Source organism: Bubalus kerabau, chromosome 10 (genome assembly GCF_029407905.1).
Source record: "Bubalus kerabau isolate K-KA32 ecotype Philippines breed swamp buffalo chromosome 10, PCC_UOA_SB_1v2, whole genome shotgun sequence".
Lineage (NCBI taxonomy): Eukaryota > Metazoa > Chordata > Mammalia > Artiodactyla > Bovidae > Bubalus > Bubalus kerabau.
In genome coordinates, this window is record NC_073633.1 from 74,441,053 (window position 1) to 74,465,220 (window position 24,168).

The window sequence follows — 24,168 nt, forward strand, 5'->3', positions numbered from 1 at the left end:
CGGATGGTGAAATCCCAGGCACTAGCTATAGGGGGAAGATATTATCACCTCTAAAGTGAAAGAAGAAGAAGAAATTAGGTTATTAGAACACAATAACAGATGAAAGAGCAGAGAAGAATAACCCAGTGGGAGCTGTGGTTATAAAGAGAACCAGCTGTGCCTGAGACAGAGCGTGGAATGGGGGAGGGAGCCAGGAAAAATTGCCCAAACCTTCACTCTCACCCTCTGATCTCCAAAGGTACATCAAATCTAATTGTAAGTCCACCAGCAAGAGAGCTCAGATGTGGTCTCTGTGCCTTGGGTCCATCTTGCCTTGGCACAAAGGGCAAGAAGAGTGGCAAACTGGTCAACAGGTAGGGGAGGGAAAGGACAGAAAATAACAAACTCAGACAGGTTGCTTGACTTGGATTTCAGAAGAGGAAGATGTATGTTGCATCACATAAAGGACACACCTTTTGCTCAATCGAGTGTTCAAGAAATAGTGATCATATCATTACCGTTGACTATCACCTGATTACTCCAAATAACACTAAATGGGGTCTATGTAGTCACCACATTTGTGGAGATTAGCACACTACATTTACTCAAAATGGAAACAAATACTTGACTAACAATCTAAAAACTGACTCAATGACAGCAACGATTCCATAGGAAGGGATATGTAAGTTCTACAATATCCTAAGGCAGCAAATCAGTGTATAAGGAAAGTTACTTAATATCCAAGGCTATTTGCATTTAACTGAAAAGGAAGTAAATTTGTATTTGTAATCCACTTGCAAAGTCCAGTTTGTGATTATACGGCCAGGTGAGGATGTTATACAATTAAGTCATGTGTGTGCATATGTGCATGCACCATTCACAGAAGGGAATTAGGGATTCTAGAGCCTTCTAAAATTAGCATAACCACTATGCCCCCTACCCCTGCCCCCAGCTCTTCCCCGTCTGATTTTGTGAAATACAGACACATCCAGGAATCACCTCTCTTTTGTGGAACGGATAACAGCTTTACACAATATTCATGTTTTTCAATAATATCCCTTGCAGAGCACACTGGAGGTTTCTTTTATAACTCTCCTAATCATCTTCCACTCAATACAATTAGCATTATCTAAATTAGTTATCAGTTTACCAAATTGTCTTCTCCTTTTAAAAAAGTCACATTGTGAAATTATAGGTATAGCCATAGACAGAACCAGTATTCTATGCTTGCAGACATTTGGAGAGAGATAATACTCTTAATCCTAATTAGAATTCTTTTCCTTTCCTATATGAACTTCTCAGAATCAGGAGTGACCTTATTTTCATTTGGATAGAGGCATGGTAAATCAGCTGATTTTCATTGTCTTGCCACATATCACCTCCTATTCAAGTGTGTTTGTTTAAGCTCTGGGCCTTTTACTATCTTTCTGCATTACTGCTTCTCCCCAAAATATCCATTTGGAATAGATTGCATTCTACTTCCCTCATTCTGCAGTATGATCTTTAGTATATATTAACCATTGTTTGAACCATGAGTTCTGTCTCTTGAAGTTAGTGCTTCCAAGCTCAGCATTATAATGTTTCTATCAGATTGTCTCACAAAGACTGGAAAACTCCTGATTGTCCACCAAAATCTGTTTTCCCCTCTTTCCATAGCACTAGAATTTGAACTAGGATTATGGATGCACAGTTAGAGACTACATTTTCAGCCTCCCTCACACACAAGTGTGGTTAAGTGACTAAGTTCAGGCCAATGGGATATGTGCAACTTTTGGGACTTTCAGCTTTCAGACAAGCTCCTTGTCTCAATGACCCTCTCTTTCTTAATCCCACTAGCTGGGACATGGATGTGACCTTGTCCATGCTTTGATTAAGCAAGGCCAGGCTTGATTATTTGGTCAAGCTGATGCCCTAAAGGATGACAAAACAAAATGGGTTCCTGAATGACCATATGGAGTAGAACTTTCCTACCACTGTGGAATATTCTCCCTAGAACTATCTTCTTTAAGCCACTGTATTTATGGTTGCTTTGTTAAAGCAGCTTAAACTCTTTGCTAACTAATACCATTTTCAAATGAGTTGAACTTTTCAAACATACTAGAAAAGATGAAGAAATTAGATCTAAGTATAAGTACAGATTTCCTCTTCTTGGGCTCTAAAAAGCACTATGGATGGTGACTGCAACTATGAAATCAGATGATTGCTTCTTGGCAGGAAAGTTATGACAAACCAAGACAGTGTGTTGAAAAGCAGAGACATCACTCTGCCCACAAAGGTCCATATAGTCAAGGCTATGGTCTTCCCAGTGATCATGTATGGTTGTGAGAGCTGGACCATAAAGAATGCAGAGAGCCAAAGAATTGATGCCTTCAAACTGTGGTTCTGGAAAAGACTCCTGAGAGTCCTTTGGACAGCAAGAAGATCAAACCAGTCAATCTCAAAGAAAATCGATCCTGAACACTCACTGGAAGGACTGATGCTGAAGCTGAAGCTCCACTATTCTGGTCACTTGATGCAAACAGCTGACTCATTGGAAAAACCCCTGATGCTGGGAAAGATTAAGGGCAGAAGGAGAAGAGGGCATCAGAGGATGAGACAGTTAGATGGCATCGCCGATGCAATGGACACGAACTTAGGCAGACTCCTGGAGATGGTGAGGGACAGGGAGGCCTGGTGTGCTGCAGTCCACAGGGTCACAAAGAGTCAGACACACTGGGTGACTGAACAACAGAACTACTCATAGGACAGTATCATGCTCGTGCTCAGTCACTGCGGTCATGTCCGACTCTTTGCGACCCTATGGAGTGCGCCAGGCTCCTCTGTCCATGGGATTTTCCCAGCAAAAATACTGGAGTTGGTTGCCTTGCCCTCCTCTAGGGGATCTTCCCGACCCAGGGATCGAACCCAAGTCTCCTGTGTCTTCTGCACTGTAGGCAGATTCTTTACCGCTGAGCTACTAGGGGAAGCCCAAGGAAAGTACCACTTTTCCTTTACTGTGGTGTTTGAGTAAGCAAAACATGGATTTATCCAGAATATTTTCCTTCCTAATCTTGATGATGAAGTGTAAACTACAACTCTCACCCTCAACTTTCCAACATCTGGTCTTTTTTCAAACACTTTACTCATTCAAACTAAAATCCGAAAAAGGTAGTTATTTCTAAACAACACTGTAACTATAAAAATAGGATCAATTATCCAAGGACAATAATTTATTTTTTTAAATGTATTCTTTTTTTGAGAATTTCCAAAATCAGGTTCAAATGGCATGAGTCATCAACAGTAAATAATAATAATATACTCAAACAAAAACAAAAACAGAGAAATTTGTATCTTTGTCTCTTTGATTATCCAGTGGGAGTAACTGGCTATCCATCTGGTTGCTACAATAATAGTTTGTGTTTTTGGTATAATTATATAAATTGTCATTCAAAACCAGAAGACATCTTCTCAAAGAAAATTGACTCATGGAAACATTGCAACATATAGAAATGCACAAGATTTCTTTGTATTTCTTCAAGAAAGTGTTCAGCATCTTTAATACAATAAAAAGCTTAGATGTGGCATTTGCTGCAATAACGAGGCATTTTTTAAAGTAACATAATGAATCAGCACAAAAACTTTCTCATGCCCTGAGGCACTCAAGTGATTTGATACAAATATCCTTTATATTGTCTCTCTTCTTTTCTGATTTCGGGGTCAGGATGGCATGTAGGTGCAAAACCACACACAAGTGGATCCCTGTCAAAGAAATTCACAACACTCAGAAGATTAGTGTGAGCCAATGACCTTGTGTTTCCGTTATGAGACCCAGCTTCAGGTTCTTATGATCAGAAGAAATTACTTGGTTGTGGCAACTAAACCAATACATTAAGCCCCAGTCAGGTGGACTCTACCTTGGAGCTATATATTTAAGTTTGCTATGCACTCCTAGGTCCACGTGAAGCAAGTGCAAGACGTTGGAGCTACACCAAAGATCCAGACAGACATAGAGGTTGCTGGTGCCTCTCCTGTGTCTGTGGCATCGGTCATTTCTAATTAGCTTCTCCAGAATCAGCCATTTTCTACACCTATTTCCACCCTTCTGAGTTTTAAATGTTATTGTTTCTAAGAACTCTGACCCTTAATCTTTTACTAATGTATTAAAACTTGTGGTTTTAATACACTCATGGGTAAAACCCCCCCTCACTCTGGGGGGTTTTATTCACGCTTAAAATTTACGTAGAGAACTGTTAATTGGTGATTTCCGACTGTTCCTCCCCCAGAAATCTCAAACTCAAAAGGAGTAAGACTCAGCTTCCAAAATTCCCTTCAAAAGTGCCTTGCCCTCTATTTCTTAGTTAAGGAATAGTACTATTACTTATCCACGCCAGAAACCAAGAGGGTAGTCTTCCCTCTTCATTCTCCACAAGCCCCTCCCTCTGAATCAACTTCTCAGCTAAAATCTTGCTGATTCTACCTTTAAAGTGTCCGCTGGTCCCCTCCTCCTTATGACCAACTGCTTATCGGTCCTATTATCATACAAGTCACTCGTAAATTTCTGAGTTGGATCCCTGGATCCTGGTTTGTGAGCCTCTCACCTTCAGTTCACTCTCCTATTGCCACCAATAGGTGAAATTTTCTCTCTCCAGTGGTCCTACACTTAAGAAAATTGAGCGGCTTCCAATAGAGCAAAGCCCAAAGCTCTCATCAAAGCCCATGTGCCTTCCAGCTACTTATCTCCAGTCACTGCCCCGGAAGCAGTTCCTGCTTCCAGCCTTGCTCCAGACAAAGTGAGCTTCTTATCTTGGCGTTTCAAGCATAGGTGATGACTTTGTTCACTTTATCAGTATCACCAGAATACCCATTCTGCTCTGCTCATCTCAAAACTAGCTCACACGTTTCTCTTGACTGTCCTGTCTGCATCTATGTACACGGAGTTGATCACACCCTTCCTCGCTCCACTGGGTGCTTTGCACATTTGTCGTCCCAGTGGTTATCTCACTGTAGAGTATGAGTCATTTATACTGCTTTCTGTTTCTCCTTATTAACTGAATCCCTTGAGCCCTGGGATCAATTTTTTAAAACACCTTAGCATCTCAGACCTACTACAGAACTTGGCACATGGTGGGATCCCCACATGTCTACTGAATGAAGGCATGAACATGCTTGCTGAAGACATGATTACTCAGAGTGGCTATATTAGTCTAGGTTCTCCAGAGACACCAAACCAATAGAATACACACATGTATACATACACATAAACATAAATATATAGACATACATAAAAGGAGGTTTATTATAGGAATTGGCTTACATGATTATGAAGGCTGAGAAGTCCCACAATCTGTCATCAGCAAGCTACAGACCCAGGAATGCCTGCAGTGCAATTCTAGTCTGAGTCCAAAGGCCTGAGAACCAGGGGAGCTGACCTCTTTTGAGGTTATGCAAAGTCACTAGAAGAACAACAACTAAATCAGTTATCCCATTTCTGCACCCATATCTATAGCACAAGTTTATAATCTAAGTTGTAAATGTATAAATGCTGTTTATAAAAGTCTCATTTGTTAAAAAATGTCCCATTTGGAAACTTCCATGGCCCCTTTTCACCATTAGTTTTTTGGGTTACTTCTAAGAGATAAAGGGCAATTATGTCATAAGTTCACATGAAGACAGAATCAGTCTTATTCACCTTTTAACTCTCACAAGCCTAATACAAACAAATAATACAAAGATATAAGAATTGAGAAAACTTACTCTTAGCTTTGGGGGAAACTCCTTTCATGTATCATAGTAATTGATAGCTCAAGGTAATGAATGTATAATCCACAAGTTTTAATTATCAGAATAGTTTTTAAAGCTGGACAATTATACATAAATAAAGCTTATGTCTATGTTTGAAATTATAATTTTCTTAAAATACTTGCAGTGCATTTGAGCTCAATGGCTAGGAGCTCTCATTTTGGACTCAGACTTATGTTTGAGCCTCCAGTCTGCCACTTGTGTCTGTGTGACCTTGAAATGTTGCTTAAACTCTCTGTGCTCAAACTTGAAATAGTAGTAGTATCTACCAAATAATGCCATTGAAGGAATTGTTACCAGGAAGAGAGTAAATGAATAATAAATGGAAGCTAATTCAAATCATTTATTCATCCACAGTAATTTCTTAAGTGTCTATTAATACTTTATGTTAGGCACTTTTCTGGGTGCTAGGGATTAACTGATGAACAAAACAGACAAAAAAACCTCCCTGCTCTCAAGGAGTTTAAATTCTGGTTTGAAAAACAGATAGCAAGCAAGTTAAAAAAAAGTTAAAAACACGTTAAATATTGGTAAGTTTTAAGTTAGAAAAATAAGCAAATCAAAGGAATAGTGTGTGTGTGTGTGTGTGTGTGTGTGTAGGGGATGTTGATATTTTATGTAATGTGATCAGGAAGACCTCACTGAGAAAATGACATTGAATAGAGACGTTAAAGAGGTGAAGGAGCAAGCCCAGTATATGGCCAGGGAGAACATTCCAGGAAGATCAGACAGCAAGTGCAAAGGCCCTGAGGCTGATGAGAGCATGGTGTTTTCAAGGAACAGTGAGAACTCCAGTTGTGGTTGGGGCTGAAGCGGGAGAGAAATCCAAGATAAAGTCAGAGAGAGGGGCCGGATCATAAAGAGGGGTTGGTTTGGGTAGTTGTAAGAATTTCTACCACTATTATTCAGGAAATAGGAGACCCAAAGAAAGGTTTAGAATAGAGGAATAATATGATCTGTCTGACTTTGTTTTTTTAATAGGATCAATCTGGCTGAAATACAGCAAGGGTAGAAGCGGAGAGACTAGATTATTTATCTAGATAAGAGACGATGTTGGCTTCCATTAGACCATAGCAGGATATTGAGAAGCCATAGAATCCTAGATATATTTTTTTATGGTGTGGCTATCCGTGTTTGCTGACAGATCACATGTGGGATGTAAGACAAAAAAAGAAAAAAAAGAGTCAAGGAAGTCTGAGCAGCCAGAAGGGTGTGGTTGTCATTATCAGAGATGGGAAGAGTGGAGAAATGAATTTGTAGGGTACCAGTGTTCTTGCCTGGAGAATCTCACGGACGGGGGAGCCTGGTGGGCTGCCGTCTATGGGGTCACACAGAGTTGGATACAACTGAAGCGACTTAGCAGTAGCAGCTTGAGCTCCATTTTAATCATATTAAGTTTGAAAGGTCTATTAGATACACAAATGGAGGTGTTGTCCACAATTGAGAGATGATAAGAAAACGTCACAGCATGCTAATAAGAAGAGAGGTTAGAAAGATATTGAAAAAACCAGGAGTCTTAGAAGTCAAGTGATCCATCTTCCTTAAGGAGGAAGGAGGATCAATAAAGAAAAATGCCACTGATTGGTCAAGTGAGGTGAAGCCAGTTAACTTACCTCTGGATCCAGCAATGTGGTGACCTAGATAGAAACAATCATAGTCAATATCTTCTAATAACCTATGAAGGAAAATAATTTCAAAAATAATATATGTGTATTTGTATAACTGATCACTTTGCTGTGCACCTGAAACATTGTAAGTCAACTATACTTCCATAATATATATATATTTTTTAAATAAATAAATAAATAAAAATTTAAATGATAAAAAAAAAGAAACAGTTCTAGTTGGACAGGTGAGAGTAAAATCACCTAACAGGAGTGGGTTCAAAGAGAATGGAAGAAGAGAAACTGATGACAAAAAGTATAGACAACTCTTTCAAGAAGTTCTTCTATGAGGATAAGGAGAAAACTTGGAACAAGAGAGATATTATTTTTTTAATGGATAAATGATTGGTGCTGAAGGAAATGAATGATCAATGAGGGGGATCAAAAATCTGATAACCAAGAATGAGAGAGAAAAAGGAAGGAACTGATATAAGTGAAGGTGGGAGCTAATACAAAGCAATTATCTGGATTATTTCATAATTTAACCACATAAACCAAGGGCAGATCGGCCATTTCTTTCAAAGTTCAAAACTCAGTTAACTAGACTTAGTGTGATGATCATTTCACAGTATATACACAGTTGTATATCTGAAACTAATAAAACATTCCATGTCAATTATCCCTCAATTTTTGAAAAGTTGAAAGTTTAGGATGCAATGAGATAACCTGAGCATAATTATTTACATTTTGTGCATTTAAAAATACTACATTCCTTCTGTAAGAGCAGAAGGGTGAAATAAAAAAGGTTCTCACAATTTCTCCTAAATGAGAACCTTGAAGATCACATGCTGACAAAATAATGCTTAAAATTCTCCAAGTCAGCTTCAAAAGTATGTGAACCATGAACTTCCAGATGTTCAAGCTGGATTTAGAAAAGGCAGATGAACCAGAGATCAAATTGCCAACATTCGTTGGATCATTGAAAAAGCAAGAGAGCTCCAGAAAAACATCTACTTCTGCTTTATTGACTATGGCAAAGCCTTTGACTGAGGATCACAACAAACTGTGGAAAATTCTGAAAGAGATGAGAATACCAGACCACCTGACCTGCCTCCTGAGAAATCTGTATGCAGGTCAAGAAGCAACAGTTAGAACTGGACATGGAACAACAGACTGTTTCCAAATTGGGAAAGGAGTATGTCAAGGCTGTATATTGTCACCCTGCTTATTTAACTTATATGCAGAGGACACATACAAAATGCCAGGCTGGATGAAGCACAAGCTGGAATCAAGATTGCCAGGAGAAATATCAACAACCTCAGATACACACATGACAGCATCCTTATGGCAGAAAGTGAAGAGGAACGAAAGAGCCTCTGGATGAAAGTGAAAGAGGAGAGTGAAAACGTTGGCTTAAAACTCAACATTCAGAAAACGAAGATCATGGCATCCGGTCCCATCACTTCATGGCAAATAGAGGGGGAAACAATGGAAACAGTGAGAGACTTTATTCTGGGGGGCTCCAAAATCACTGAAGATGGTGAGTGCAGCCATGAAATTAAAAGATGCTTGCTCCTTGGAAGAAAAGCTATGTCTGACCTAGACAGCATATTAAAAAGCAGAGACATTACTTTGCTGACAAATGTCCATCTAGTCAAAGCTATGGTTTTTCCAGTAGTCATTATGGATGTGAGAGTTGGACTATAAACAAAGCTGAGCACAGAAGAATTGATGCTTTTGAACTGTGGTGCTGGAGAAGACTCTTGAGAGTCCCTTGGACTGCAAGGAGATCCAACCAATCCATCCTAAAGGAAATTAATCCTGAATATTCATTGGAAGGACTGATGCTGAAGCTGAAACTCCAATATTTTGGCCACCTGATGCGAAGAACTGACTCATTGGAAAAGACCCTGATGCTGGGAAAGATTGAAGGCAGGAGGAGAAGGGGACAACAGAGGATGAGACAGTTGGCAATGGATATGAGTTTGAGCAAGCACCGGGAGTTGGTAAGGAACAGGGAGACCTAGCATGCTGGGGTCCATGGGGTCGCAAGGAGTCAAACACGACTGAGCGAATGAACTGAACTGAAGATCAAATGGCACAGAGTGAGCACTGCCTGAAAGATATGGACTTGGGTTCCAGGCCTGGCTGGTCCATGAACTTGCTGGTTTGAATCAGAGCCTCTTTGAGCTCTTGGTTCTTCGCTGCACTGAGTAAAGGAAGAACTTGCAAATGTTTCCTTTTCAAATGCCTTGTGATGCTGGATCTCCAGCTTGATTTTCACAGCCTGCCACATAGCAGTGCTCAGGATGTCAGATCAAAAAGCAGACGTGCCCCTTTCAGAATTTCCAGAACCCTGGAAGTTGCTTGACCCCAAAACTGCAAGGCGTATGCACAGTGAAACACATCTATTGTTTGAGTTGCTGTCCATAACTGATTCCCAACACCTTAGCTGCAGCAGAATCATCAGGGTGCTGCTAGAGTTACGAAGTTCTGTCCTCACTCTAAGATACTCCCTAATCTAAGTGAGGCCATGGAATCTATTTTACCATAGGTTCCCTCACAAGATCCAGATAATTGGTCAAGTTTGAAACTATTGGTTCAGAGGTCTGAACCTTTCCTATGCATTTAAATTTACATATGTTTATTATATGTACATTATGTTACATTGTTATATGTTATGTTGTTATTATTGACAGTCTTATTTGCCATACACTTCAAATATTATTCATCAGCTAAGTGAGATAAATGAGAAAATAGTTCAATCTGTTGATTGAACTATATTAATCTTTCTCTTAAATATTAGAGTATGAAATAAAGTACAGTCTACCATAGTGAAAGCTACTCATTTACTTTTCTCCATCTTATAAAAAATTTCAAAAATACAGAAAAGTTGAAAGGATTGTACAGTGAGTAGTTACATACCTACCACCTAAATTCTACTATTAACATGTTATTTTATTAGCTTTATCACATATCTATCTATCTATCAATGCATCTCATTCTTAGGATGCAATTCAAAGTAAGTTGCAAACATCATTACACATCACTCCTAAAGAATAGAGCATGTATATTACAAATAGAGTTAAATATTTGTTCATGAATTTTTACTTTTGAGGCAAAGTTTTCTTACAATTAAATGATTATACGTGTACTGTTTAATTAGTTTTGACAAATGCATACACTTGTACAGCCTAAGGACTTCCCCAGTGGTTCAGTGATAAAGAATCTGCCTACAATACAGGAGACATGGGAGATGTGGGTTCAATACCTCTGTCAGGAAGATCCTCTGGAGTAGGAAATGGCAGCCCACTCCGGTATTCTTGCTTGGAGAATTCCATGAACAGTTACATGGTGGGCTGTAGTTCATGGGGTTGCAAAGAGTGGGACACTACTGAGCAACTGAGCACGTATAGCCTAATCCCCTATCTAGATAAAGAACATCATCAATCGCTTCCACCCCAGGAGAACCACAGGTCAATTTTGAATGTTTTAGAACTTCCTGTATATGAAATCATACCACATATATTCTTTTGTGCTTGGCTTCTTTTACCTTACGTAGTTGGTGATGGACAGGGAGGCCTGGTGTGCTGTGATTCATGGGGTCGCAAAGAGTCGGACACGACTGAACGACTGATCTGATCTGATCTGAATGTTTTTGAAATTCATACATATTGTGTGGTTTAGTAGTTTGCTCTTTTTTATTTCTGGGTAGCATACCATTCAATGAATTTAACATGATTTATTCATTCTCTTGTTGATGGACACCAGGGCTGTTTCCAGTTTGGGCTGTTATGAGTAAAAAGCTTTTATTCTTGTAAAAGTTTTTTTAACATATGCTTTCATTTCTCTTGGGCAAAAACCAAGGAGTGGAATTGTTGGGATGAGTGAAGAGGAACTAAAAAGCCTCTGGATGAAAGTGAAAGAGGAGAGTGAAAAAGTTGGCTTAAAGCTCAACATTCAGAAAACGAAGATCATGGCATCTGGTCCCATCACTTCATGGAAAATACATGGGGAAACAGTGGAAACAGTGGCAGACTATTTTTTTGGGGCTTCAAAATCACTGCAGATGATGACTACAGCCATGAAATTAAAAGACGCTTACTCCTTGGAAGGAAAGTTATGACCAACCTAGATAGCATATTCAAAAGCAGAGACATTACTTTGCCAACAAAGGTCTGTCTAGTCAAGGCTATGGTTTTTCCAGTGGTCATGTATGGATGTGAGAGTTGGACTGTGAAGAAAGCTGAGCACCAGAGAATTGATGCTTTTGAACTGTGGTGTTGGAGAAGACTCTTGAGAGTCCCTTGGACTGCAGGGAGATCCAACCAGTCCATTCTGAAGGAGATCAGCCCTGGGTGTTCTTTGGAAGGAATGATGTTAAAGCTGAAACTCCAAGTACTTTGGCCACCTCATGCGAAGAGTTGACTTATTGGAAAAGACTCTGATGCTGGGAGGGATTGGGGGCAGGAGGAGAAGGGGACGACAGAGGATGAGATGGCTGGATGGCATCACCGACACAATGGACGAGTTTGAGTGAACTCTGGGAGATGGTGATGGACAGGGAGGCCTGGTGTGCTACGATTCATGGGGTCGCAAAGAGTCGGACACAACTGAGCGACTGAACTGACTGAAGATAGGTATATATTTAGTTTTAGAAGAAATTGTCAGACATTTTTCCAAAGTGGTTATACCATTTTACATTCCTACCAACAATGTATAAAAGCTCCAGTCATTCTACCTCCTCACTAATATCTGATATCAGTCTTTTAAATTTGAATTATTTTGATAGATGTGTAATGGTGTTTTTTAAATTGAAGTATAGCTGATTCCCAATCTTGTGTTAGTGTACAGCTGTAATGGCATTTTGTTGTGACTTAAATTTGCATTTTCTTTAAGAAATATCATGTATGAAATGAGTTGCCAGTCCAGGTTTGATGCATGATACTGGATGCTTGGGGCTGGTGCACTGGGACGACCCAGAGGGATGGAATGGGGAGGGAGGAGGGAGGAGGGTTCAGGATGGGGAACACATGTATACCTGTGGTGGATTCATTTTGATATTTGGCAAAACTAATACAGTTATGTAAAGTTTAAAAATAAAATAAAATTAAAAAAAAAAGAAAACATTGCGAGAAAATAAAAGCTAGAGAAATAATCCACCAAAAAAAAAAAAAAAGAATAATGATGTTAGGCACCTTTTTTGTGTACTCAGTCATTTATATATATCTCTTTACTGTTCAAATCATTTTCTAATTTTAAATTGTATTGTTTATATTTTGATTGTATAAGTTCTTTACACAGTTTGGATGTACATTCTTTGTCAAATATATATTTTGTGAATATTTTCTCCTCATCTGTGATTTTCCTGTTCCTTTTCTTAATGCTATCTTTTTATGAGCAAATTTATAAACTTGGTAAAATCTAATTTATCAGATTTTTCTTATTATTGTTTGTGCTTTCTATGGCCTTCTAAGAAGCAATTGCCTACCCCCGGGTTGCAAAAGTGTTATCCTATACTTGAAAATTCTTTCGAGTTCTAGTTTTTACATTTAAGTGATCTATCTTGACTTTTCTCTGTGATGTGATATAAGATCAAGGTTCTTTGTTGTGTTGTTTTAGTTGCTCCAGCACCTTTTGTTGAAAAGATTTTCTTTCCTTATTCGATTACTTTGGTGCCTTTATCAAAAATCAAATGGTAGTAAGTGTGGGCTATATTTGGTTTCATTGCCTATTTATCTGTCTGTATGCCAATATCATGGATTTTGATTACTGGAGCTTCATAGTAAGTCATAAAATCAGATAGCAAAGTCCTCCAAACTTGTACTTCTTTTTCAACACCATATTAGATATTCTAGTTTCTTTGCATTTCCGTACAAATTTTAGGATCAAAATCTACTCTTATACTTTCAATATACAATTAGAAACTGAAGTTTAAAATGTTTAATTACAACCATGCATCCAAATCAAGGCCCATGCATTCAAGAAGTGTTATATGTGTTCTTGTTCCTGTATTAATTGAGCCACTATCACCTTATGATCCCTCACCTCATCGTGAGAGTCAATTTTTCTTTCCATTGGTGTTATCAACTACTTCCAAATCACCTGGCACATTGCCTCTACCAGTGAGCCATTTGTCTGTAGTTAGCAGCTCTGCATTTTTTGAACTGGATTAACTAACCAGATTGTATAACATCAGAAGCATAACCACCTACAATGACAAATTAGCTCATTACTTTGACTGGTGGTGGTTTAGTCACTAAGTCGTGTCCAACTCTTGCAGCCCCATGGACTGTAGCCCACCAGGCTCCTCTGTCCATGGGGTTCTCCAGGCAAGAATACTGGAATGGGTTACATTTCCCTCTCTAGGGAATCATCCTGACCCAGGGATTGAACTTGGGTCTCCTACACTGCAGGCAGTTTCTTTACTGACTAAGCTACCAGTTTGATAAGCTACAATTATCAAAATTGTAACTGATACATTAAAAAAAATTGACTTGTTTGTTTCAAGGTAATCCTATTGAATAAGTTCAAACAAAATTTGTAATTTCTAAAGAAAATTGAAAAATTCATTCCACTGGCTGAACTAAGTTTTCAAGAAAGATTTCTATAAAGAAAAGCTTACCATGACTTAAATATTCTTTCTGCAGGGTACCATAGAATGATTCTTTCTAAAGCCAAGTTATTTTATCCATCATATGGTAATTAATAGCAATGGGATAGCAGCACTTCTCTTTTTTTCTAACTTGAGAAAATGGTTTCAAAAAAGAATAACTAGTGGAAGGGGAAAGGAGAAAAGAAGTCTTTGTTATAAAATCAAATCTTCTTTAGCAGACACTGGTGTGTACTTAACATATTCACAGAAGTATCCCCTCCAGTTACGTTGCACAAGCCATGCAAATAATAATTGTGGCTAAGTGTACTTTACTGACAGTCAATATTGTATTTTCCAAGCTTGTACTCATTATTCTTTATAGTATTCATGCATTTTTGTGAAAGATCAAAAGATTTACATATCATATGGAGTGCTTTAGGGAATAACTTGCTGAGTACTTTAAATGCACAATGTTCCATAGCCTTTTAAATACGGATTTCACTTCTCTCTTCTTTGTGATAAAGAAATGACAAGCTAGAGCTAGATGTTTTTTTCTATATATAATAAAATGTCTATTTTAAAATATAAGATAAAAGTTTGATATTTTTTATCTGTAAGTCTAAATACAAGTTTGCCATCCAAAATAGTAAATTATGGTTTTTCTTCCGTATGTGTGTTGAAAAAACATCCATAGGACCCAACTCCAACAGACTCTCAAGCAATGTTCGTAAATCTCAATAATGGGCAGGCCTATTGACACGGCCTGAAAACGCTAACAGTGCAGCCTTTCTGCAAACTGAGAATACGACTGCATTTCAAAAAGCTTTCATAGAAAATAAGGTGCGAGGAGCTAGCAACAGGCAGTTTTCAATGGCCATGGATATAAAGATATCAGGGAGAAAATTCTCAAGAGAAAAAGAATCTGGTTGACTGGCTCCAAATTTCCCTTACCTGAGACAAACCAAAAAGGAGTATGAAAGTTTTGCCATTCCAGATATCTCATAAGCTCATCAGCATTTCTCCCATCTATGAGATTATCATCAACAATTACATTAATAGGAAGTTATCAACATGAACACCACCAGCTGAAAGACACTTCTCTTCAAACAACAGCTTTGAAGAGAAAACACAAAAATTTCCTAATATCATCTGTGCCAGTGTGAACCACACCAGAAAGACATTCTCCCAACACTCCCCCAAAATATTAGTGATTAGGGATTTTAGGAGCACTGCTTTCCAGGCTTTTTTTTTGGCCCGATAAGTCAAACTAGCTTGTTCAACTAATACTAGTTATCCATATCAAGTCGTGTCCGACTCTTCGCGACCCCATGGACTGCAGCCCACCAGGTTCCTCCGTCCATGGGATTTTCCAGGCAAGAGTACTGGAGTGGGTTGCCATTGCCTTCTCCTAGTTATCCATATCAATAATTTCAATATAGAGGTGTGTTTTTTTTTTGCTGCAGTGACTTTACCCTGGTGCTTTCTACAGCATGTACATTCAACCAAAAAATAAGGAGGAGACACCGAAGCAGAAGAGGGCAGGAAAGACCTTAGACTGTATAAGGATAGGAGTGCTGGCACCATATTACCATAGGATACTGAACAGGTGACACATTTATGCTTTCCAATCTAGCCAAATACTTGAAAACTTTGCAGCACAGGAAAGCACCCATGAAGGAGGCTGAAGAGTACATGAGTCAATTCAAAGCTTATGCTTTAGCAACTGGCAGAAGAATGTCACCCACTCATAGGTAACCACTTTGCACAAGGACGCACACAAACACCCTATATTTTATCCATTCCAGTCACAGACTAAATTCTGGTAATGGAGCATGGATAAGGGAGGAGAGTTCATCACCATAAAAAGCCTTTCTTCCCGGGAAGTCCTTATCTTCCTACAGTGGAGAAAAAAAGAAAAATGCTGGGAAAAACTGGAGAGTGTATTGATTTGGAGCATTTCACTTTACTCTAGAACAAACCGAATGAAAACTGTTCTTTAATGAAGCATAACAGTGTAGAGAATTCTGCTTAAATATTTGCTCAGATAATATTTTCTTACTCTGAAGCTATGAATCTGGCAACAGAGACAGTTTAATAATAGCAATGAGCCCTCTGGCTGTTTGAAGAGAGACTCTGTGTATGCAGAGGTAGCAATCAAATAAGCTTTGATAACTTATACCGCAGAACCGTATACGGAGTGCCAGCGGGGCTCTCCTCCGTGAGCCCAAATGTTTAAAGCAGTGACGCTGCCCTCTCTACATCCTAGAGTGTTGCACTAGAGAATGCTACTGAAATTATAAAGTCAGAAAGCACCTGAAATGGTGCCATCTGACTCACTTTCAGAAACAGTATTTCACTGGATGTTGTTATTTTCCACTCTTGTCAGTTCAATAGGTAAAAATCATATCATATTTACATTAATGTACTCGGGTTACTTTTTTTTTTGTTACTAGGAAAAAATAGTTTTTTCAAAGCTCTGTTTGTAATTTTAATTTCTTCTCTTGCCAAATTGCTTATTAATATTCTTTACTCATATGAGACAGTTGTCTTTTTATTAATTTATGCATTAGAATGACAACTTTTGTTCATCATACATATCACACATAATTTCCCTGTTTGTCATTTTCCTCCTAATTTTATTTATTGTGTTTTTTGAAGTACAGAAAATCTGACTTTTTGATGTAGTTAAGTTTATCCTTTTCTGATACGGTGTCTCAGCATGTGTCATGCTTTTCAACCAGTCCTCACCGTACAGTTGTAATATTTATCTACAATTTTTCTGGGTTATTTCTTTCTTTTTCACATTTCTTTTTCACATTTAAACTTATCCGGAGTCTATTTTAATCTAAAATGTGAGGTTGAGGTTGAGTTCTAAATTTTCCCTCCAAATGTTAGCCAGCTGTCTTAAGACTATTAAAGAATTCACTTGCTATGAATTGCTACTTTTAAAATATATTAATATTTATATTTACATATATAAAAAATAAATAGTATTTCAAAACATGAGAAGAAAAACTGCAGTTTTTAAACCTATATCTACATTTAACATCATGGTAAGGAAAATATCTGGATAATAATCCTGAACTAAAGAAGCTAAAAACATAAAATAGTGATCTTTAAGGAGAAGAAAAAAAATATATATATATATATATATAACTTTTTAAAGGAGAGGAAGAAAACAACAAAATGATACTCTGTTTTTCCCATATTAGATCATTTATATCCAGTGTCATGCAAAATAATGGGCATAGCATAGCTGCTGGCGACCTTGGAAATTGATCCCATCTTTGTAAAGAGGAATCTTACAGTACATATCAAATATCTTTAAAATTGACTTAGAAATTCCTCCTCTGAATTTACACTGAGGAAATAAATAAAAATGAATAAAAGGTGTTCATTTTAGCTTTGTTCATAACAGTTGAAAATTAAAAACAAGTTGAATATTCAAAATAGGGGATGTGTTATAAATATATATGGAAGATATATACAGTATCTACTAAGAATTTAATATCCATTTTTGATATTAATATGCAGATTTGATATGAAAATATGTTTACAATACATCAGGTGGAAAGCATATTACAGAGCAATATTTTTGTCATGTTCTTGATTTTATAAAATATATGTGTTATGTATGTCCAAGTGCAGGAAAAGTAAGGCAATTATCTCAGGTAAAATGTTTGTAAGTAAACTTTTGCTATTTTTCTTATTTTTTTTACTGTCACCTAACATACTAAATGGGGCTTCCCAGGTGGTTAAGTGGTAAATAATCTCAGGAGATGCAGGTTCAATTCCTGTGTCGGGAAGATACCCTGGAGAAGGAAGTGGCAATCCACTCCAGTATCCTTGCCCGAAGAATCTCGTGGACAGAGGAACCTGGTGGGCTACAGTTCATGGCGTCACAAGAGAGTCAGACACAACTTAGTGACTAAACGACTATATACTTAATATGTACATAAGTTCATTTTACAATCAGAACTAAAGCTATTATATAAAACTGTTTCCATTTTGAACAAGGAAAAACACAATATATTTTATTGTAAAATAAAAACTTCTTTGACTGCTCAGTATCAAATTTAAAACATTTACCTTTTGTTTTGTAACCATTGTAAATTGCAGTGTCTTCCATGTTTTGTCTGTAGGTTGATTCTAAACATTGAAGGAACAATAAAGAATGTCTGTTACTGCGATTTTTCCAAAAAAAAAATTAACTTTAATACATCAATTTATATGTAAGTGGTTGTATATTTTTTTGAAAAATCAAATCTAGAAACTTTGACCGAAGGTAGCACTATGAGTAAGGGGTCAGTTACAGAGAACAGAATCCACTCTGGTTCACTGAAACAGAGATGGACTTATTTCACTGTACAGCATGGCCTATGCAAGAGGTCACGTGGCCAAAGAGACACATTCTAGGCTAAGTTTCCAGGAACGGCCTGAAGCAATAGATCTGTTAATTCTTCTTAATTCAGTCTTTGGTAAACATATGTGATTGGTGAAATCAAACTGTATCTGACCCTACATCTAGTCTGCAAGGGAGTCGAGGAAATGCAGTTTTCAGACTTTTAGTTTCTGTAATACAGGAAAGCATACAAAAGGTTGAATGGTGAAGGGGTCAATCCCTGGTAAATGTATGTTTTAGCAGTTGATTAGAAGAATGCCAGTTAATATGTGGAGAGATTTCTATTACTGTTTTGCCAAATGACTGTCATAATCCCTTTTTGTAGAGTTTTTATTCATCTACCAAGCCTGATGGAAGGAGAGAAGTGTGGATGGAATATGTCTAAAAACCAAAGAGGTCAGGAAAAAAAGTTGGCAAATCCATCGATTATCCTTCTCTGTGTACTTAAACTTGTTCAAATAAATTCTTTAAAAGTTTTAATGAGATATCTTTTTAAAATAATTTTAACTTAATATGTATGTTTCATGAAATTTGAACACTCTTTTCAAATCCAACACCGTTTTATTTGTTAATAGCCTTTAATCAAAGTATGTGATCTTAGGTAAATAATTACCTTTCTAAATTAAATGATAGCATGTAAGCTTAGTTCATAAATTTTTTCTGAGTTTTCCCTTGCAGAGGTATTTTCTGATATTTTCATGTCTTTTAACATATAGGTGTGTGTACCTACTCCTAATCTTTCACTAGCAATGATGATGTTTTATCACCTTCTCCACTTTCTGACTCTGGGAAAGACCGGGGGCAGCAGGAGAAGGGGGTGACAGAGGATGAGATGGTTGGATGGCATCACCGATGTAATGAATATGAGTGTGAGCAAACTCCAGGAGACAGTGAAAGACAGAGCAGCCTGATGTGCTGCAGTCCATGGGGTCTCAAAGAGTCGGACATGACTTAGCAACTAGACAACAACAACAATCACTTTCTTTAGAAAAATACTATTATTTTCTATTTTTGCTAGAAAAATACTACTCGGCCTTTAAGATTCAATTCAAAAATCTCCTCCTCTAAGGAAACTTTTCAAATTTTACATCAGATGTTTATTTTCACCCTCTTTCTCTGTACTGTCATTACTAAAAGACTTTAGCATAGTGGATTATAGACAGCATAAGACCATCTCCATTTTTAGACCATCCCCTTCCTCTCACACTGACAGCAATTGGAGAACAGGTTTGGGTTATGTGAATACCTCAGGAGCTTAGGGGTGGAAGTATGGTGGTGAGCATACTAAGAATGGAGAATGAGTGGAAGAATGATTCTCCAAAGGAAAATTAGCATCTCTTATCAGAAGAAGGAGGAAGAAAATCAATGAATGGCCACTGCACAATAAAGAAAACATCCCAGCTGGATCTCAAAGGCATTTCAAAGGAAAAAAGTCAGTCTCAAGACTCACATCTCTCTTTCTCCCACTCTCACTCCCTTTCTCTCTCTCTCTCTGTATTTGTAGGTGTACACACAAAAAGACATCTGAAAATATGTGCATTTAACGTAATGATAATAATATTTCTGGGTAACTGAATTTGAGGTGATTTTAAAATACTCAGCATTATTTGTCAATGTCTGATTCTTTTCTATGTGTGTTTCATTTTTATTAAAATAGTGAAATACTTTTCTTATATAAAAATATGGATGTAAAATATGCCACAGAAACATTGGAAAATAAGTTAATTTGTTCTTTCTAAGTGGTGGATATATTTAAAATGTTTTTCTTTGTACTTTAGTAATTTTTTAACTTTTAGACATAAATAATATTTTAGCTAAAAAAAATAAAAGATGAGTAGAGTGGCAACCTGAGAAGATAGGGAAGACTTTTCCAATATCTGAAATTTATTGTTGAAATTAAGGCTAGATTAAAAAAAAAAAAAACCACATCAGGTGGACAAGAGGATCCAGAAGCACTGGGATTCATATTTAAGTTCCTTCTCTGCACTGCTCTAAATCACTTATATTTTTATTTCTTAGTAGTCAGATCTGCACGCTAACCAGTTGACAGTGTGAGTACCATCTCAGCGACCTGGGTTTTCAACCAAAGATGTGGTGCTAGAGTTTTTTTCCCTGTTGATTTGAAGGATATCTATGAGTGCTTCAGTTCACACGGCTTCATTTGCTGCCCTGGGAAAGAACTGGACAGATCTCCCAGCCAAATAAAAGCCTCTCTGGGAAATGAGAAAGATGTGGAGCAAGGTGAAAATATCATGGAGATTTTAGTAGAGAAATCTGAGAGTAGGGTTCAGGGAAGAAAATCTACTTCAGGCACCACCTAAAAGATTAGGCGTCAAAGCCCCTTGGTGTAAAATGTTTTGACTTCTAAGACAGTCCCATGGCTTGGAACATGCATCACATTATAATGAGTTTCCTGTTAAAGGCTGTCACTACTCAAACACAATCTACTGTAAGATTTACATTTTGCAAGTATTTCCAAAGATCCTACTTTGACACTGGCTCATATTCATATGCAGAGCTGTGTGGGTTATGCCACCTAAATGAAGGGAGAGGGAAATGGGAACATGATCCAGTGCACCCAACATTACTGTGAAGCACACCTTTCATGACTGTGGCCAGAGAAGTGGGCTGGAATTGAAGAGCAGAGCTGACCTTTGTGGGAATCAAATTACAACTTAGAGGAGCATCTGCTAATCAGAACAGCTAACATTTATCATATGCTTAAGATGGACCTGCAACTCTACTAAGTGTTTGACATGGTAAAATACTAAATATCTTACTTAATCCTCTTGTTCTCTATTACATTCATTTTATAGATGAAGAAATTGAGGATTGGAAAAGTTAAGAAACTTACCCAGGTAGTTAGGTAGTCACATAGCTGGGTAGCACAGGGCCCAAGTGAAAATTGGACTGTACCATCCACTGAATGTCTTTGATATCTGTTGCCAAAAGTAGGGTTACAAAGCCACAAGATCAGACAAATTTCAACCTGGGAAGCTAGAATTCCTCCTCTTGATTTTAAACCCCAGTACAATTTTTTCTTCTTACTCTTACATTTTCTCACACATATTTATTCAAGTAATCTCATCAATCATTTCTAATTACACCCCAGAACAATTTACATAAGGCTTCCCCAATGTCTCATCGGTAAAGAATCTGCCTGCCGTGCAGGAGATGCAGGAGACACAGGTTCAATCCCTGGGTTGGGAAGATCCCCTGTAGGAGGGCATGGCAACCCACTCCAGTATTCTTGCTGGGAAAATCCCATGGACAGAGGAGCCTGGAGGGCTACAGTCCAGAGGGTTTCAAAGAGTCAGACTTGAGTGAAGTGACTGATCGTGAGCACAACTTGTATATATTATGGCCAGATATGATAATACTAAAACAACGCAAATTGAAAATAACAATACAAACAAAGTCTATTCTAAAACCACACTTAACCACTTAAAAACCCTCTGAATTTATCAGAATACAAATAAAGGAGAAATGAATGCACTTTATAGAATGCCTAACAGTATACGAAGCCATCCAATTTGTCCTGAGACAGTATCATTCAACAGTTAATATTACTTCTTTATAATGAATGTAATTTTAATCAGATGATAAAGGTTTCTGTTTAAGAACCACAGACAGTAGATAATACAAAAACCACTTAATATTTTGCTTTGACTTGCAATTTATATTATTTTTGTAGCAATGGATTTACCTTCCTATTGAATGTTGTTTATTCAGACTAGTAAATCAGTTTGTTTTCCCTGAGTGTAAGCCAATTGAGTAAGTTGGAGAGTGTTCACAGATTAAGAAGAAGAGGGTACCAGGTAGTAATAAACACACATTTGCTGCATAGTACACAGATCATCTGGTACAGAAGACTGGACTCCTCATTCTTTGAGGACATTGAATAAGTCCCTGCCCTCATGGAATGTATGGTCCAGTTGCAGAGATATTCTCAAAATTCAAAAACCCAGCATTCAGACTGAGTTGTATATAAGGAGCTGCAGACGCCCATGTGCCACAGGTTCTCTTACATCGACCACCTAAGAGTTGCGCTGTAACAAGTAACAATCTCTTCTCCTCTCTGCCAACTGCTCGGCAGCCACAGAACAGCAGCTATGTGTGAGTGCATCTCCATCCACTTTGGCCAGGCTGGTGTTCAGACAGGCAATGCCTGCTGGGAGCTCTACTGCCTGGAACATGGCATTCAGCCCGATGGCCAGATGCCAAGTGACAAGACTATTGGGGGAGGAGATGACTCCTTCAACACCTTCTTCAGTGAGACAGACACTGGCAAGCATGTGCCCAGGGCAGTGTTTGTAGACCTGGAATCCCCGCTCACTGACGAGGCGTGCACTGGCACCTACTGCCAGCTCTTCCCCCTGAGCAGCTCATCACAGGCAAAGAGGGTGCTGCCAGTAACTGTGCCCGAGGTCATGACACCATGGGCAGGGAGATCACTGACCTCATCTTGGACCAGATTCGGAAACTGGCTGAGCAGTGCACAGGTCTTCAGGGCTTCTTGGTGTTTCACAGCTTTGGTGGGGGAACTGGTTCTGGGTCACCTCCCTGCTGATGGAGTGTCTCTGTCGATTATGGCAAGACGTCCAAGCTGGGGTTCTCCATTTACCCAGCCCCCCAACTTTCAACAGTTGCAGCTGAGCCCTACGACTCCATCCTCACCACCCACACCACCCTGAAGTGCTCTGATTGTGCCTTCATGGTAGACAATGAGGCCATCAATGACATCTGTCCTAGAAACTTTGACATTGAGTGCCCAACATATACTAACCTGAATAGGTTGATAGGTCAAATTGTGTCCTCCATCACGGCTTCCCTGAGGTTTGAAGGAGCCCTGAATGTGGATCTGACAGAGTTCCAGACCAACCTGGTGCCCCATTCCTGCATCCACTTCCCTCTGGCCACATACGCCCCTGTCACCTCTGCTGAGAAAGCCCACTGTGAATAGCTTTCTGTAGCAGAGATCACCAATGCTTGCTTTGAACCAGCCAACCAGAAGGTGAAATGTGACCCTTGCCCTGGTAAATACATGGCCTGCTGCCTGTTGTACCGTGGCGACATGGTTCCCAAAGATGTCAGTGCTGCCATTGCCACCATCAAAACCAAGCGTACCATCCAGTTTGTGGACTGGTGCCCCACTGGCTTCAAGGTTGGCATTAATTACCAGCCTCCTGCTGTGGTCCCTGGTGGAGACCTGGCCAAAGTACAGCGAGCTGTGTGCACGCTGAGCAACACCACAACCATCACTGGGGCCTGGACTCACCTAGACCACAATCTGATGTATACCAAGCATGCCTTTGTTCACTGGTACATGGGTGAAGGCATGGAGGAAGGAGAGCTTTCTGAGGCCCATGAGGCCATGGCTTCCCTTGAGAAGGATTATGAGGAGGTTGGTGTGGATTCTGTGGAAGGAGAGGGAGAGGAAGCAGGAGAGGAATACAAAAGTTAAAATGTCACAAGGGTGCTGCTTTTACAGCACCTTTGCTTATTCTGTTTTAAAACTTGAAAAGTTGTGGTCTGATTAGTTAATTTATATATAGCAGTGTATACTCTCATATACAATTACTGACCTATACTTTAAAACATGGCACTTTGTTATAGACCCAAGCTATCCATTTCTCTGATGAGTTTAAATAAAGTATTTCCTGTCTTAAAAAAATAAAACAAACTCAGCATTCATAAAACTAAGATCATGATACCTGGTCCCATCACTTCATGGTAAATAGATGGGGAAACAGTGGAAACAGTGACAGACTTTATTTTCTTGGGCTCAAAAATTACTGCAGATGATGACT

The 24,168-nt window shown here is 38.5% G+C and overlaps 1 long non-coding RNA gene and 1 pseudogene across 1 annotated transcript; one reads left to right on the forward strand and one right to left on the reverse strand.

Annotated features, from left to right (window-relative positions):
* Positions 1-3,515: 3,515 nt before the first annotated feature.
* On the reverse strand, positions 3,516-21,300 carry LOC129620628 (uncharacterized). Its single transcript, XR_008698618.1, has 5 exons — positions 21,213-21,300; positions 18,046-18,105; positions 7,371-7,394; positions 5,273-5,411; positions 3,516-3,717 (listed from the first exon to the last, which is right to left on the reverse strand). It is a non-coding gene; the product is annotated as an uncharacterized LOC129620628 (long non-coding RNA).
* Positions 21,301-22,470: 1,170 nt separating this feature from the next.
* On the forward strand, positions 22,471-23,822 carry LOC129622119 (tubulin alpha-1A chain-like; annotated as a pseudogene).
* Positions 23,823-24,168: the final 346 nt, after the last annotated feature.